Source organism: Elephantulus edwardii, unplaced genomic scaffold, assembly GCF_000299155.1.
Source record: "Elephantulus edwardii isolate Elephantulus edwardi_28Jun2011 unplaced genomic scaffold, EleEdw1.0 scaffold00075, whole genome shotgun sequence".
Classification (NCBI taxonomy): Eukaryota; Metazoa; Chordata; class Mammalia; order Macroscelidea; family Macroscelididae; genus Elephantulus; species Elephantulus edwardii.
In genome coordinates this window covers 3,239,035-3,250,806 of record NW_006399825.1, presented here as the reverse complement: position 1 = coordinate 3,250,806, position 11,772 = coordinate 3,239,035, and the positions used below count along the sequence as shown (strand labels likewise).

General features: G+C 37.8%; 1 pseudogene; it reads left to right on the top strand.

The window, feature by feature from the left end:
* Positions 1-3,496: 3,496 nt before the first annotated feature.
* Positions 3,497-3,869, top strand: LOC102848133 (annotated as a pseudogene).
* Positions 3,870-11,772: the final 7,903 nt, after the last annotated feature.

Sequence of the window (11,772 nt, the reverse complement as noted above, 5' to 3'; positions counted from 1 at the left end):
GCATTTTTTTACCTCTTTATCTTGGTAACTTTTTCTTAAATGTTCTTGATGATTTATGTAATAAATTGTATAGATAGTGTATTACTGAATATATGCTATACATCTGTATATATAGGTGTACAGTAATGAGAAGCAAATAAAAATTAGCAAGTTTCAATAGCTCACTCACCTGAATCTATAGAAAGTTTCTTTGAATAGATAGAGTTCTGCAAACTGACCGTCTTAGAGAAGTAAAACTCCTCACTTAGACATGACTGTATGCAGGGTCCTAGAGGATTCATTTTGACTCTGCTGTCTTGATTCAGTTTTTTATGTAAGTCTAAATGTTCAACATAAACTTTTCATTTTAAAGAATTTCTTTCTTGGCCATTATTTATTGTCAAGATAGGCAAACTATTTTTTTATTCTTGCATTATTAAAAAGATGACATTACATTTTATTTTAAAGTATGGAATTTAGAATTCCATATTGGATACAGAATATTCCAAATATGGGTTAAGTTATCAGTTATGTGTCTTTTATGTACATCTTAATCTAGATACAGGAAAAAATATTAACAGTAAGGAATAAATAATAGTACACTAAATATATGGACTGGGGTTTGTTTGGGTTTTTTTTCCTTATTCACTATCTGCTCTCCAGTTGTTATCTTGGTTTTTTATGTTTTCAAAATTAACTGAAAATTATGAGCATAACATCTTTTTGAAAAATAATTATTTTATTCCTGTTAAATAAAATCATTTGAGTAACAGAAACTGACAGGCTATGGTCAAAATTGAAGAGTAAATTTTGTCATAACGGTGGCAAAATAAACATAAGAATATTTCAACTAAATAAAAAACCTATCTGGCCCATAAACAATTGAATGGCTAGAGAAACTATCATACTGTAGAATACTCTGCAACACTGAAAAATAATAAACATGTAAAATAATATACAATGTGAATAAGTCTGGAAGACAGTATATATTGATTGAAATATCTCAGTCACAAAGGGACAAATACTGCATAATTGTAAAAATAGGATTGAGATGGGGGAGGGATAAAGAGCAGGAAAACAATGAATAACAATGATAATGAATTTTGCACTCTAATGAGTGAAAGGAAAGAAATCCTGAAAGGAATGGAAGATTAAAAAACCATGTGTATAAAATTAATACAAAGGAAATTGATGGAGTGGGATGGAAGTGCATGTATGAAAAAGAAAAGCAACTCCTATTATAGAATGATTGCATCAGGGGTACTAACCAATACTTCTTGGGAGAAAAATTACCTCCCTTAAAGAGTTATAGCCTCAGAATCCCAATCAGTCTATGGTCTTCACAATTACTTGCTATGCATCAGAGAGCTAGACAATGACCAAAGAGGACAGAAGAACTGTTGCCTTTGAGTTGTGGTGTTGAAGAGTATTGAACATAATATGGGCTGCCAAGAGAACTAACAAGGTTCTTCAAAGTCCTTGTCTCCAGACGGCAATTTGATTCCAACCTCTCCAGAACAGACATATTTGTTCTCTTTGTAATTAATGGTAAGTTCTATACTCTTCTCCAGCACCACAACTCAAAGGCATCAATTCTTCTTCTGTCATTCTTATTCATTTTCCAGCTCTCTGATGCATAGTAAGTGCTTGCTAAGACCAGGGCCTGGATCAGGTACACCATAGTCTTTAGACTGATATCTTTTGCTGTTTAGCTCTCTAAGGAGGTCCATGAGAGCAGACTTTTGTGCTGATTCATCTTTTGATTTCCTGACTGCTAGTTCCAATAATATTAATTGTGGACTTGAGCAAGCTGAACTTGTTACCAATCTCAACCTCTTTTCTATCATCATGGTTCTGCCAATTGACCTAGTGGTGAGAATCTGTCTTCTTTATGTTGAGCTTCAACCCATATTGAAGATGATATGATAGTCCTTGAACTTCTACTAATAGCCCCTTAATCAATTTATTTCCACATTATAGTTAAATATTTCTGAAAGTACATAAAAAGTCAAGTCATTGTCCTGTCCTGAACAAAATGAAGACTGACAGATTAGCTACAGAGGAAAAAAAAAATTAGATCTTTGCATCAGCCTGAAGCCAATAACTCAGGACTGAAGTGAGACTCAGGCTTATAAAAGCTATTTCTACTAATCACAGAGTAGTCAGTCCCTGTAGTCTGAAAAGCAAACAAAGAAAATTATCCTGTGCTGCAGCATTCACTATTTAACATTTTTCTCTTTTACAAAATTCTGAGTTCTGGGGTGACCATGGCACTGTTCTCCACAGCTAGTTTTCTCTCTATGCCTGCACATGCCAAAGCCTGCAAGATAGGGGGTATGGCATTGACTCTTTGTAGTTAAAAATTGTAGATGGGAGCAGACCCTGGAGATCCAATTCAAGTGAGTTTTAAGTCATCACTGTAAGTATCTTCCATCACGTGTACTGGAGAATGAAGCAATCACATAGAATCACTTGAGTGAAATCCAAGCCACATCAGATAGAAACATGCAAATCCTAGACATTGGCTTAAAAATAGCAAATTAGTCTGCTCTACACAAAGTAATTTGAGGAAGGTGCTCCATTTGGTGCCAACAGAGAGCAGGTGCTGTGAAATCTAGAACTTTGTTTCATTCATAGCTCAGTTTTATTGTCTAAAATAATTCTTGATGGGCAAGCATCAGTATTGTTGGATGAATGAATAAAAAATATTTAACGACAAAAGTTATATAGAGAATAACAAAGATAATGTCATTCTCAATGTTGCTCAATATTAAGACCAGGCACATCTATTCTTACTTACATGAAAGAAAAACAGCAACAACTTCGTTCTAGGGAAAATTTTAAACCAAAAGATAGAAAAATCATGCAGAAGATGAAATAAATATCATTTCAAACTCAACACACTGCTGTTGAGGTGGGACCACCTCATAGGTGCTTGAGTGGCTTTTCAGAGGCTATAAATCACACAGGAGAAAATTGCTTCCAGAGGAGCAGCTGGATGAATTTGAACCTCCTGACTTTGGTTTGGCAGGGCAACGCCTTACCTATTAGGCCACTAGAACTCCCTGAAATAAATACATTCTTCCTCAAATTCTCAATCGAGGAATCAGAGGACAATAACTCATTTAAACATGTAAAAAAAAGTTGGGAAACAAGAGGAAATACAAAATATTAGTTAAAGTTATAAGAAAATTTGAAAAGTGCACGTTTGTAGTCTTACTTTGATTAACATTTGACAAACTTGATTTATAACTATCAAGCCACTTAGTAACTTTCTAAGACTCTCTCTCTAGATATGGCCTTAGACTAGACACAGATTTATGAGAATTGTTGGTTACCATAGCAGTGTTTACAACTCTGAATAACTGGAAACATACAACAGGCTGAAAACAAAGAAGTAATGCTATGGCAAGTCTACCAAAGCAATGCTGTTAAAGAGGTAATCACATTTAGTTATTAAAAGCACAATTTCTAGCTCTTTCCGCCTCCAACCGCCGCTGCAATAGGAGCTGCCGCCATGTCTGCCCATTTGCAATGGATGGTCGTGCGTAACTGCTGCAGCTCCTTGATTAAAAGGAACAAGCAGACTTACAGCACCGAACCCAATAACCTCAAAGCCCGCAACTTCTTCCGCTACAACGGGCTGATCCACCGCAAGACCGTGGGCGTGGAGCCGGCCCGACAACAAGGGGGTCGTGGTGGTGATGAAGCGGAGGTCAGGCCAGAGGAAGCCGGCCACCTCCTACATGCGGACCACCATCCACAAGAACGGCCGGGCCACGCTCAGCAGCATCCGCCACATGATCCACAGGGCCAGCGCCATCCTACGCAGCCAGAAGAAGCCTGTGATGGAGAAGAGGAAGCGAACCCGCCCCACCAAGAGCTCCTGAGCACCAGCCGCCCCAGCCCCGCAGCAATAAAGACAGCTTGTCTCCACCGAAAAAAAAAAGCACAATTTCTAAACTTATCCTTGGGATTTTATTCCTTCCCCATTACTTACTGACCAAATATCCTTGGGGAAAATATTCATATTTCCCATAGACTATTGCTCTCGGCTATGAATTAGGAATTAAAATCAAATAATACCATAGGTACATAGGCTTTTCAAAGGCCTGTTATATTTCAGAAGTCCTCAGAACAGAGCAAGAAAACACTGCATAGTTCAAAATCAGGAAGCGGGTGTGTCAGGGATGCGTCCTGTCTCCATTCCTTTCCAATTTCTGTGCAGAACAGATCATTTAGGAGGCTGGGTTGTATGAGGAGGAATGTGGCATCAGGAATAGAGGAAGACTCATCAACAATCTACGTTATGCAGGTGACACAAACTTGCTTGCTGAACCTGAGGAGGACCTGAACCACATGCTAGTCTTCAATATGGATTGAGGCTCAACATCAAGAAGATAAAGATTCTCATCACTGGGCCAGTTGGCAGCACCATGATGGATGGAGAAGAAATTGAGGTTATTAACAGTCACAGCTTGCTCTGCTCCACAATCAACACTTTTGGCATCAGTCAGGAAATCAAAAGACAAATTGTACTGGGAAAATCTGCTGTCAGGGACCTCTCCAGAGAACTGAGAAGCCACAATATCAATCTAGAAACTAAGGTGTTCCTTATCTAGATCATGCTCTTCACAATTACTTGCTATGAATCAGAGAGCCGTACAATGACTAAGGATGACAGAAGAAGAATTGATGTCTATGAGATGTGGTGCTGGAGAAGAGTCATGAACATACCATGGACTGCCAAGAAAGCAAATTGTTCTATGTTGGAGAGAGTGAAACCAAGTTTTTCCTTGGAAGCTAGGATTCTGAAGTTATATCTAATATACTTTGGGCATGTGGCCAGGAGGGACCAATCCATAGAGAAGGGCATCATGCTCAGAGCGTGGAGGGACAGTGCAGGATAGGAATGTCCCAGGTGAAATGGATTGAAATGGTAAGCAAGTGGGTGTGTGGGAGTCAGTGAAACTGGCTCAGGATAGTGTGGGCTTCAGAGCTGTTGTACAGAGGGTCGCTACGAGTTGAGTGTGACTCGATGACACATAGCCACAACAACAATATCATAGATTTGTTATATGACTTGATATGAAATGATGCATAAGAATTCAAATTTGAAAAACAGTTGTTAGGATTATGTCAGAAAATACAGGAAACAATAGGATAACAAAGAAAAAAATACTGTACACAATGTGTGAGTGTGTAGGTCGGTGTAAAATCATCTTAAGAATATAATTTACACATACATATTCACATGTCAGAGTCATTAAGTGTGTATGTTAGCCAGTGGAATTGTAATTTTTTTTTAAAATCTGAATATTTGGAAATTATCAGAAATCTGCAAGACTTTACCATAAGGAAAAGATACTAATGCATTAAAAGTTCAATAACGGCTAAGCACAATTGATAACAGTGCATCTAAATTCCAAAATCAATCTCCATAATAGTCTACATGTTTCCTATTGCCAAAGGGGCCCTTTAGAGTAGTGAGAGAAGATCTTCACCCTGAAACCTACAGTGGCTCTTTTCAGCTGGAAGTAGCTAAGAGAATATGCCATCCCCTTTTCCTTATGCATCAGAGTGAAATCTCTCTCAGGGAGGAGTGCTAGGGAATGGCAAAGGACACACTGACAAAGGAGATTAAACAGAACTGGATTTGACAAGCACTGTGGCAAATGGACAATTAAAACTGACTTTCAAGGTGGAGGGGAGAAGAACAAACTGGAGAAGAGGGTAGAGAAAATGGTGCAACAATGAATGAAGGAACACCCAAAATCTCTGTAAATGTTCATTAAAATTAATAAAATTTAATAATTAAAAAAAAGTTCAATAGCGCAGGAGCTCTATCTGACTCATTGAAGAAACTGTTTAAAGTATTTGTATGATGATCTGTAGGATGATTTGCATCGATGAATGAGAGCTGGTACATTTTTTGCTCTGAAATAATCCTGGTAGTCCTCCATCTTCTGGCCTGGTTCTTATCTTTCCCCTCTTTTTCCTTTGATTCATTATGCTCTAATGTTGAGCAAATTCCCAACGTCTGGCTTCCATCCTATATACCTTCTGCCCACAGACTTTCAAGATTCACTTTGGGGGTCAATATTTGAGCTCATTCTTCTGATAATGACTTCTATATGGAAGTATTTGAAAATCATCATTGTTTCCACCAACCACATATTCTCATTACGTATGTGCTGCCCCCAACTCACCTTCTTATCCCCTCAACTTTTATCACCGTTTGTTCTGTCGTCCTACTCTCCTATTCTCATCTGCTCAAGCTTTGAAAGCTGAGTCGGGGGAAAAAACAAAACAAAAATCCCAAACATTCCATTCTTTATGGATTATTACTTGTATATTTGCCACACAATTTAAAAAATTATTTTCAACTTGTTAGCAAGGAAAAAGAATTTAAGTTTAATCATCATTTTTATTTTTAAATTTTTCTTACTTGGAAGCATTAAAAATGTATTCTCTTAATCTGTTCGGGAAAAGCATGGAAACTATTTCCTTTGTTCTTTGATATAATATCTTCTTTAAACTATTTTCTTTCCCAATAGTGAACTTTTTAGGCTATCTCTATTCAGGATCATACCATTTGTCAAGAGAGATAGTTTACTTCTTTCTTTCCAATTTGGATGCCTTGTATTTATTTTTTCTGGCCAGACTGACATGGCTAGTACAATGACGATAAAAGTAGTAAGAATTAACATTCTTCTTTTGTTTTGGATCTTAATATGAAAGTATTCAGTCTTTCAACAGGAAGTATAATGTTAGCAGCGAGTTTTTCATAATACCAAAACAAAACTCTACAAAGTCAATTCTGACTCAATGTGATCCTATGAAACAGCAACGAACTGCCTCGAAATTGTCATCTCTATAGAAGCCGATTGCTACATCTTTCTCTTGCATAAAGTGGTTGGGTTTGAACTGTTGACCTTTTGGCAACAGTATAATTAGGCAGCTGAGTGCCTAACTTCTGCACTATTGGGGTTCCTAGTTTTGCTTCATGGGAGAATGATAAACAATTTCCTTCTGCATTCTTTACTGTCCCTGAAATCCCAATGGAGGGTCAGCTATGGGTCAATTCCCATCTGATGGCACACAACAGTTATAAACACACACAACAAGTTATAAAAAACAAATGTTAAATAATGTAACCTAGACTGATATAATTGTAAATTGTTATTCATCATTATAACAAAGAGGGAGCTCTGATGGTCAAGTGGCTAAGGAGTTATGCTGCTAATTCAAAGGTAAGCAGATACGTAGTTCAAATCAACCAGCTACTCTGTGAGAGAAAGATGAGTAGACCCCATCTGTGAGATTTATAGCCTTTGAAAATCTGCTCAAAGGTCATCTATGAATCTGTTTCAACTCAACAACAATTAGTTGAGTGTTGCAGAGACAACATGAAGGCTTTATATTACTTTCTTCAGTTCTGGTCACTGGAGAAGACCACATTTCCCAAGGTTTTCTGAAGTTGTTGTTGTTTACCATTGAGTTGGAATTAACCCATAGCTGATCCTCCCATGGGTTTTCAGAGATAATAAATTGCATGGAGGGAGATTATCCATCCTTCCCCTGCAGAGCAGTTGGTGGATTTGAACAACAGGCCTTTGGGATTAAAATGCAGCTTCTTGCCACTAGCAAATAAGATGTGGGTGGAGTTGACACTACTACTTTCCAGGTCTGGCCAAGAACTCATGGTACGATCCTCTGGCTTTCTCTCCCTTGACATAACATGTATACTTGGAACTCTGGCTTGTGGTTTCTAGTTACACTATGCACAACCTAATAAAGTGCTGTGCAGAAGGGCCCCATTCTCATAACCATTGCCAGGTCTTTCTGAACCCGTTGCTACAGCCACTGGGTCATCATCAGGTTAAGGATCTTTTTCTTTTTCACGGAACTTATGCTTTACCAAGAACAATGTCAGGGACTTGTCCTTGATAACATGTTCAAAGTATGGTAGATAAAAATCTCACCATCCTCAATTCTAAGTTACGTTCTGATTGTATTTCTTCTAGTATAACTCTGGAATACCACTTCTATTGTTGCTGTGTACTGTAGAGTCGGAACTGACCCATAGCTGACCCTCCTGTGGGTTTTCAGAGGTAGTTACTTGCACGGGAGGGGGTCTCACATTCTCCCCCTAGGAGCAGCTGGCTTCCTTGAACCGTATGCCTTTAGGATTGCAGCACAGTTTCTTGCCACTAGACCAGCAGAACTCCCTAGAATACCATTACTGTGTGTCTAATAAGTGCAACCAGAGAGTTCTGGTGACACAATCTGTAGGGAATGGCACCGATAACCAAATATCACATGCTTCTCTGCCTGTTCAAATCCACCAGTGGCTTTGGAAATCTCCTCCCATGTGCTTTGCAGCCTCAGAAAACCTGCTAGAAGATCAGCTATGAGTAGATTCCAACTTGGCAATAAGGAGTTTGAGTTTTGAATAAATGCAAGCAAAACTGTGTGTGTTGTTAGCACTGCCATTTGCAGGGTATTTTGTATCTCTAACATAACTTAGTTCATCCTGACAAAAACAACCTGTTTAACACACTTAAAAAAAGTATTGCCTTTAACTAAATAACAATCATGGGATTTAGGGACTAGAAAATCTGATAAGAATGACAAATAAATTTGAACTTGGTACTTTTACATAGTTACTTTTAAAATTATTGCAAATATTTTTTTAATTTTTAAAATAATTTTAATGAACATTTACAGAGATTTTGGATTTCCATTCATTCATTGCTGCGCTTCTCTGCCCGCCCAGCCCTCCCTTCCATCCCAGTTTGCTCCTCTCTTTGAAAAGTAAAATAAACACTCTCTCCTTGGTACACAATCCCCCCGCACCCCTCCCACCACCCCAAGTACATTCCACTATGCAAGTAAGACAGCATTTTTAAATTCATTCACAGGTATACAAACTTATTTTATTCTAGACTATATTATGCTGCTTAAACAGTAAAAGCAATAGAATTCACAACTGGATATTTGCCACCTACAAACTAAAAATCTGTAAGCATTTTCAAATGTGCCAAATTTATAGGGTTTGTATTTTTTTAGGCACTGGTAATTTTTTTTCACTATTTTATTTATCTTCATCTCTTAAATGCATTGTTCAAATACATTGCCTGACACAGCCTTAATCTAATCCAACATGCTTTGTTTGACCTTGTGATCTTCCCATCTTCTGCAGTTATGTCAATTTCATGACATAACAAGTGAAAGAACTTCAAGACTTCCCTGCTGGGAAATTGACAGTGCTTCTGCATAAAAATACTTCCCTACATAAGAGCTCTTATTTATTATATTAACAGAAAACAGAAGAAGGATTTGCATTTTGAGTGCTATGGAAAAAGATCCCAAAGTCATCAGTTGCTCTGAGCAACATATTGTACATGTTACCACATGACAATTGAGATACACACTCATTTGTTAATCTCTGCAGTGGCAGTTCTTACCATTCTGAAGGGAGCAAACCATATTCCAGGAGGTTTATCTGAAACAGGTTAAGGGTGATAACCTTATTATGACTATATATCAGAACAATTTTCTGCTTCTTTTGGAATTATGCATGTGAACACATAGAACTGCCACTAGCTTATAATATATCCTTATGCAAATATAAAAAGGCACTGCTTCTAGGCAGATAATTTTAGAAAGAGGTGAACTAACTCTGTAAGAACACACAATGACCCTGTGACCACATCTGAATATGATCTTCATGTCAAATAAGATTTGATATTTGTTTAGAGACTATCATCAGCATTAATCAATGCCAAGAGGGTTAGAATATAATTGTAAAAAGAACAGGTTTCTATTTTTTTTTATGAGGGTTCACCGGTAACATTTGTTTTAAGTATCGCTGTTTAGGACTACTATATACCTACACGCTGAGACACTAACTCACTGTATTTTTCTCTTTTCTCTGACTAGTGAAAAAGCAAGAATCAAATTTCTTATCTGCTTTAGAGGTTTGCACTTTGGTTGCAAGTGATGAAACTCTCACTTAAACTGACTTGAAAGGGGAGTTTGACTAGTTCAGAAAAGTTGCTTAATCTCAGAATTATTGACAGTTGAAGGTGAATGATTTGGGTTTGTTTTTTTGTTGTTGTTATGGAAGATGACCTATGCAGTTTTTCCCATTTTTATTGTGATGTTAATGAAAGTTTATTGAAAAGGTGGGTTTTGAATGCATATAACTTGGTCTAGGGCCTTAAAGTGAGATGGTTCTATGTGCACGGTAATTCCTCACCAGTGGGTCTCTCTGTATTAGGCATTCTGTTCCATCTAGGTAGTCAGTTTTCTGCCTGATGGGCATGAGGATTATTTTTATTTTCATGTCACCATAAGCAAAGTTCTTTTAAAATCACTACATATATTTTATTAAAATGTACACTAGGTTCTAAAGAATGTGTATTTGAAGTTCTCACAGGAACTTCCAGGTGACTTAACAATGTACAAGATACAAAAGTGCCTTTATCAATGTTAGTCAAAGCTGCAAAAAAAGAACCCTGTTCCACTGCTATCAATTTACATTTTTTTATTAATAAATTTTGTTTCGGCTTTTGCTGTGAAAAAAAAAGTTGGTTTTTAATGTATTCACTGTTGTGTATTTTCTGCCCTCCTGCTGCCTTCCTGAGTCCACTTTGTCATACATCTCTTATTCCCATTTTTTTCCCTACTTGGCTATCCAAAGTTTTCCAAGATTTCTGCCAAATGTCCTCTGTCTGGAGATGGAGAAGAGAAAGAAGAGGGTGAAACCTTATCCTCTACTGAGATCACTGGCTCAGAAAACAAAATGACTGAAAAACGTTCCGGACAGGATCACACCTATTTCTACCCAAAGGAAGCCTGGGGAAAATTCCTTAACATCTCTGAATCTCAATTGTGTTTCTTTCACATGTAAAATGGGGTAAATACTTCAACACAGATTTGAAAAGAAAATGACAGGCCATGTAAAGAGCAAAGCACACTGATTTCCATTGTTGTTTCTTGTCAAGTCAACTTGGGCTCATAATGACCCTACTGTATACAACAGAACACACTTTCCCCATTCCTTCAGCATCACCACAAGCTACTCTGCACTCAATCCCATTGCTTCAGTCACTGTGTCAATTCCTCTCTCTTTGAGAATCTACTTCTTTGCTGACTTTACTTTTTCAAGCATGGTGTCTTTTTCTATGGACTGGCCATTCCTGATAATATATCCCAAATTCTTGTGACAAAAGTCTCATTGCCCTTGCATTTAAAGAGAAAGCTGGTTGTGCTTTTTCCAAGACAAATTTGTTTGCTACTTTGGAAACCCATGTTATGTTCAAACAAACAGATTCACCCTAGAGAGGGTTAAACCAGGCTGCTCCTTGGAGGCAAGGATTCTGGGGCTTCATCTGACATACTTTGGACATGTTGTAAGGAGAGACAGGTCTTTGGAGAGGGACATCATGCTGGGTAGAGTAGAGGGACAGCGCAGGAGGGGAAGACCCTCTATGAGGTGGATTGATTCAGTGACTGGGGTAATCGGGATGGGTGCGTCAGAGGCAATGCGATTGGCACAGGATAGAGCACGGTTTAGGGCTGTTGTACATAGGGTCGCTATGAGTCGCAAACGACTCGACAGCACATAACAACAACAACAACAACAACATGGCATGTTCAATACTCTTTGTCAACTCTTCAGTTCAACAGCATCAATTTTTTATTCATGGCCTAATTTTCATATGTAGAAAGAGATTGAAAATACCATTGCTTAAAAAAAAATACCCTTTTCTGAGAAAACACCAA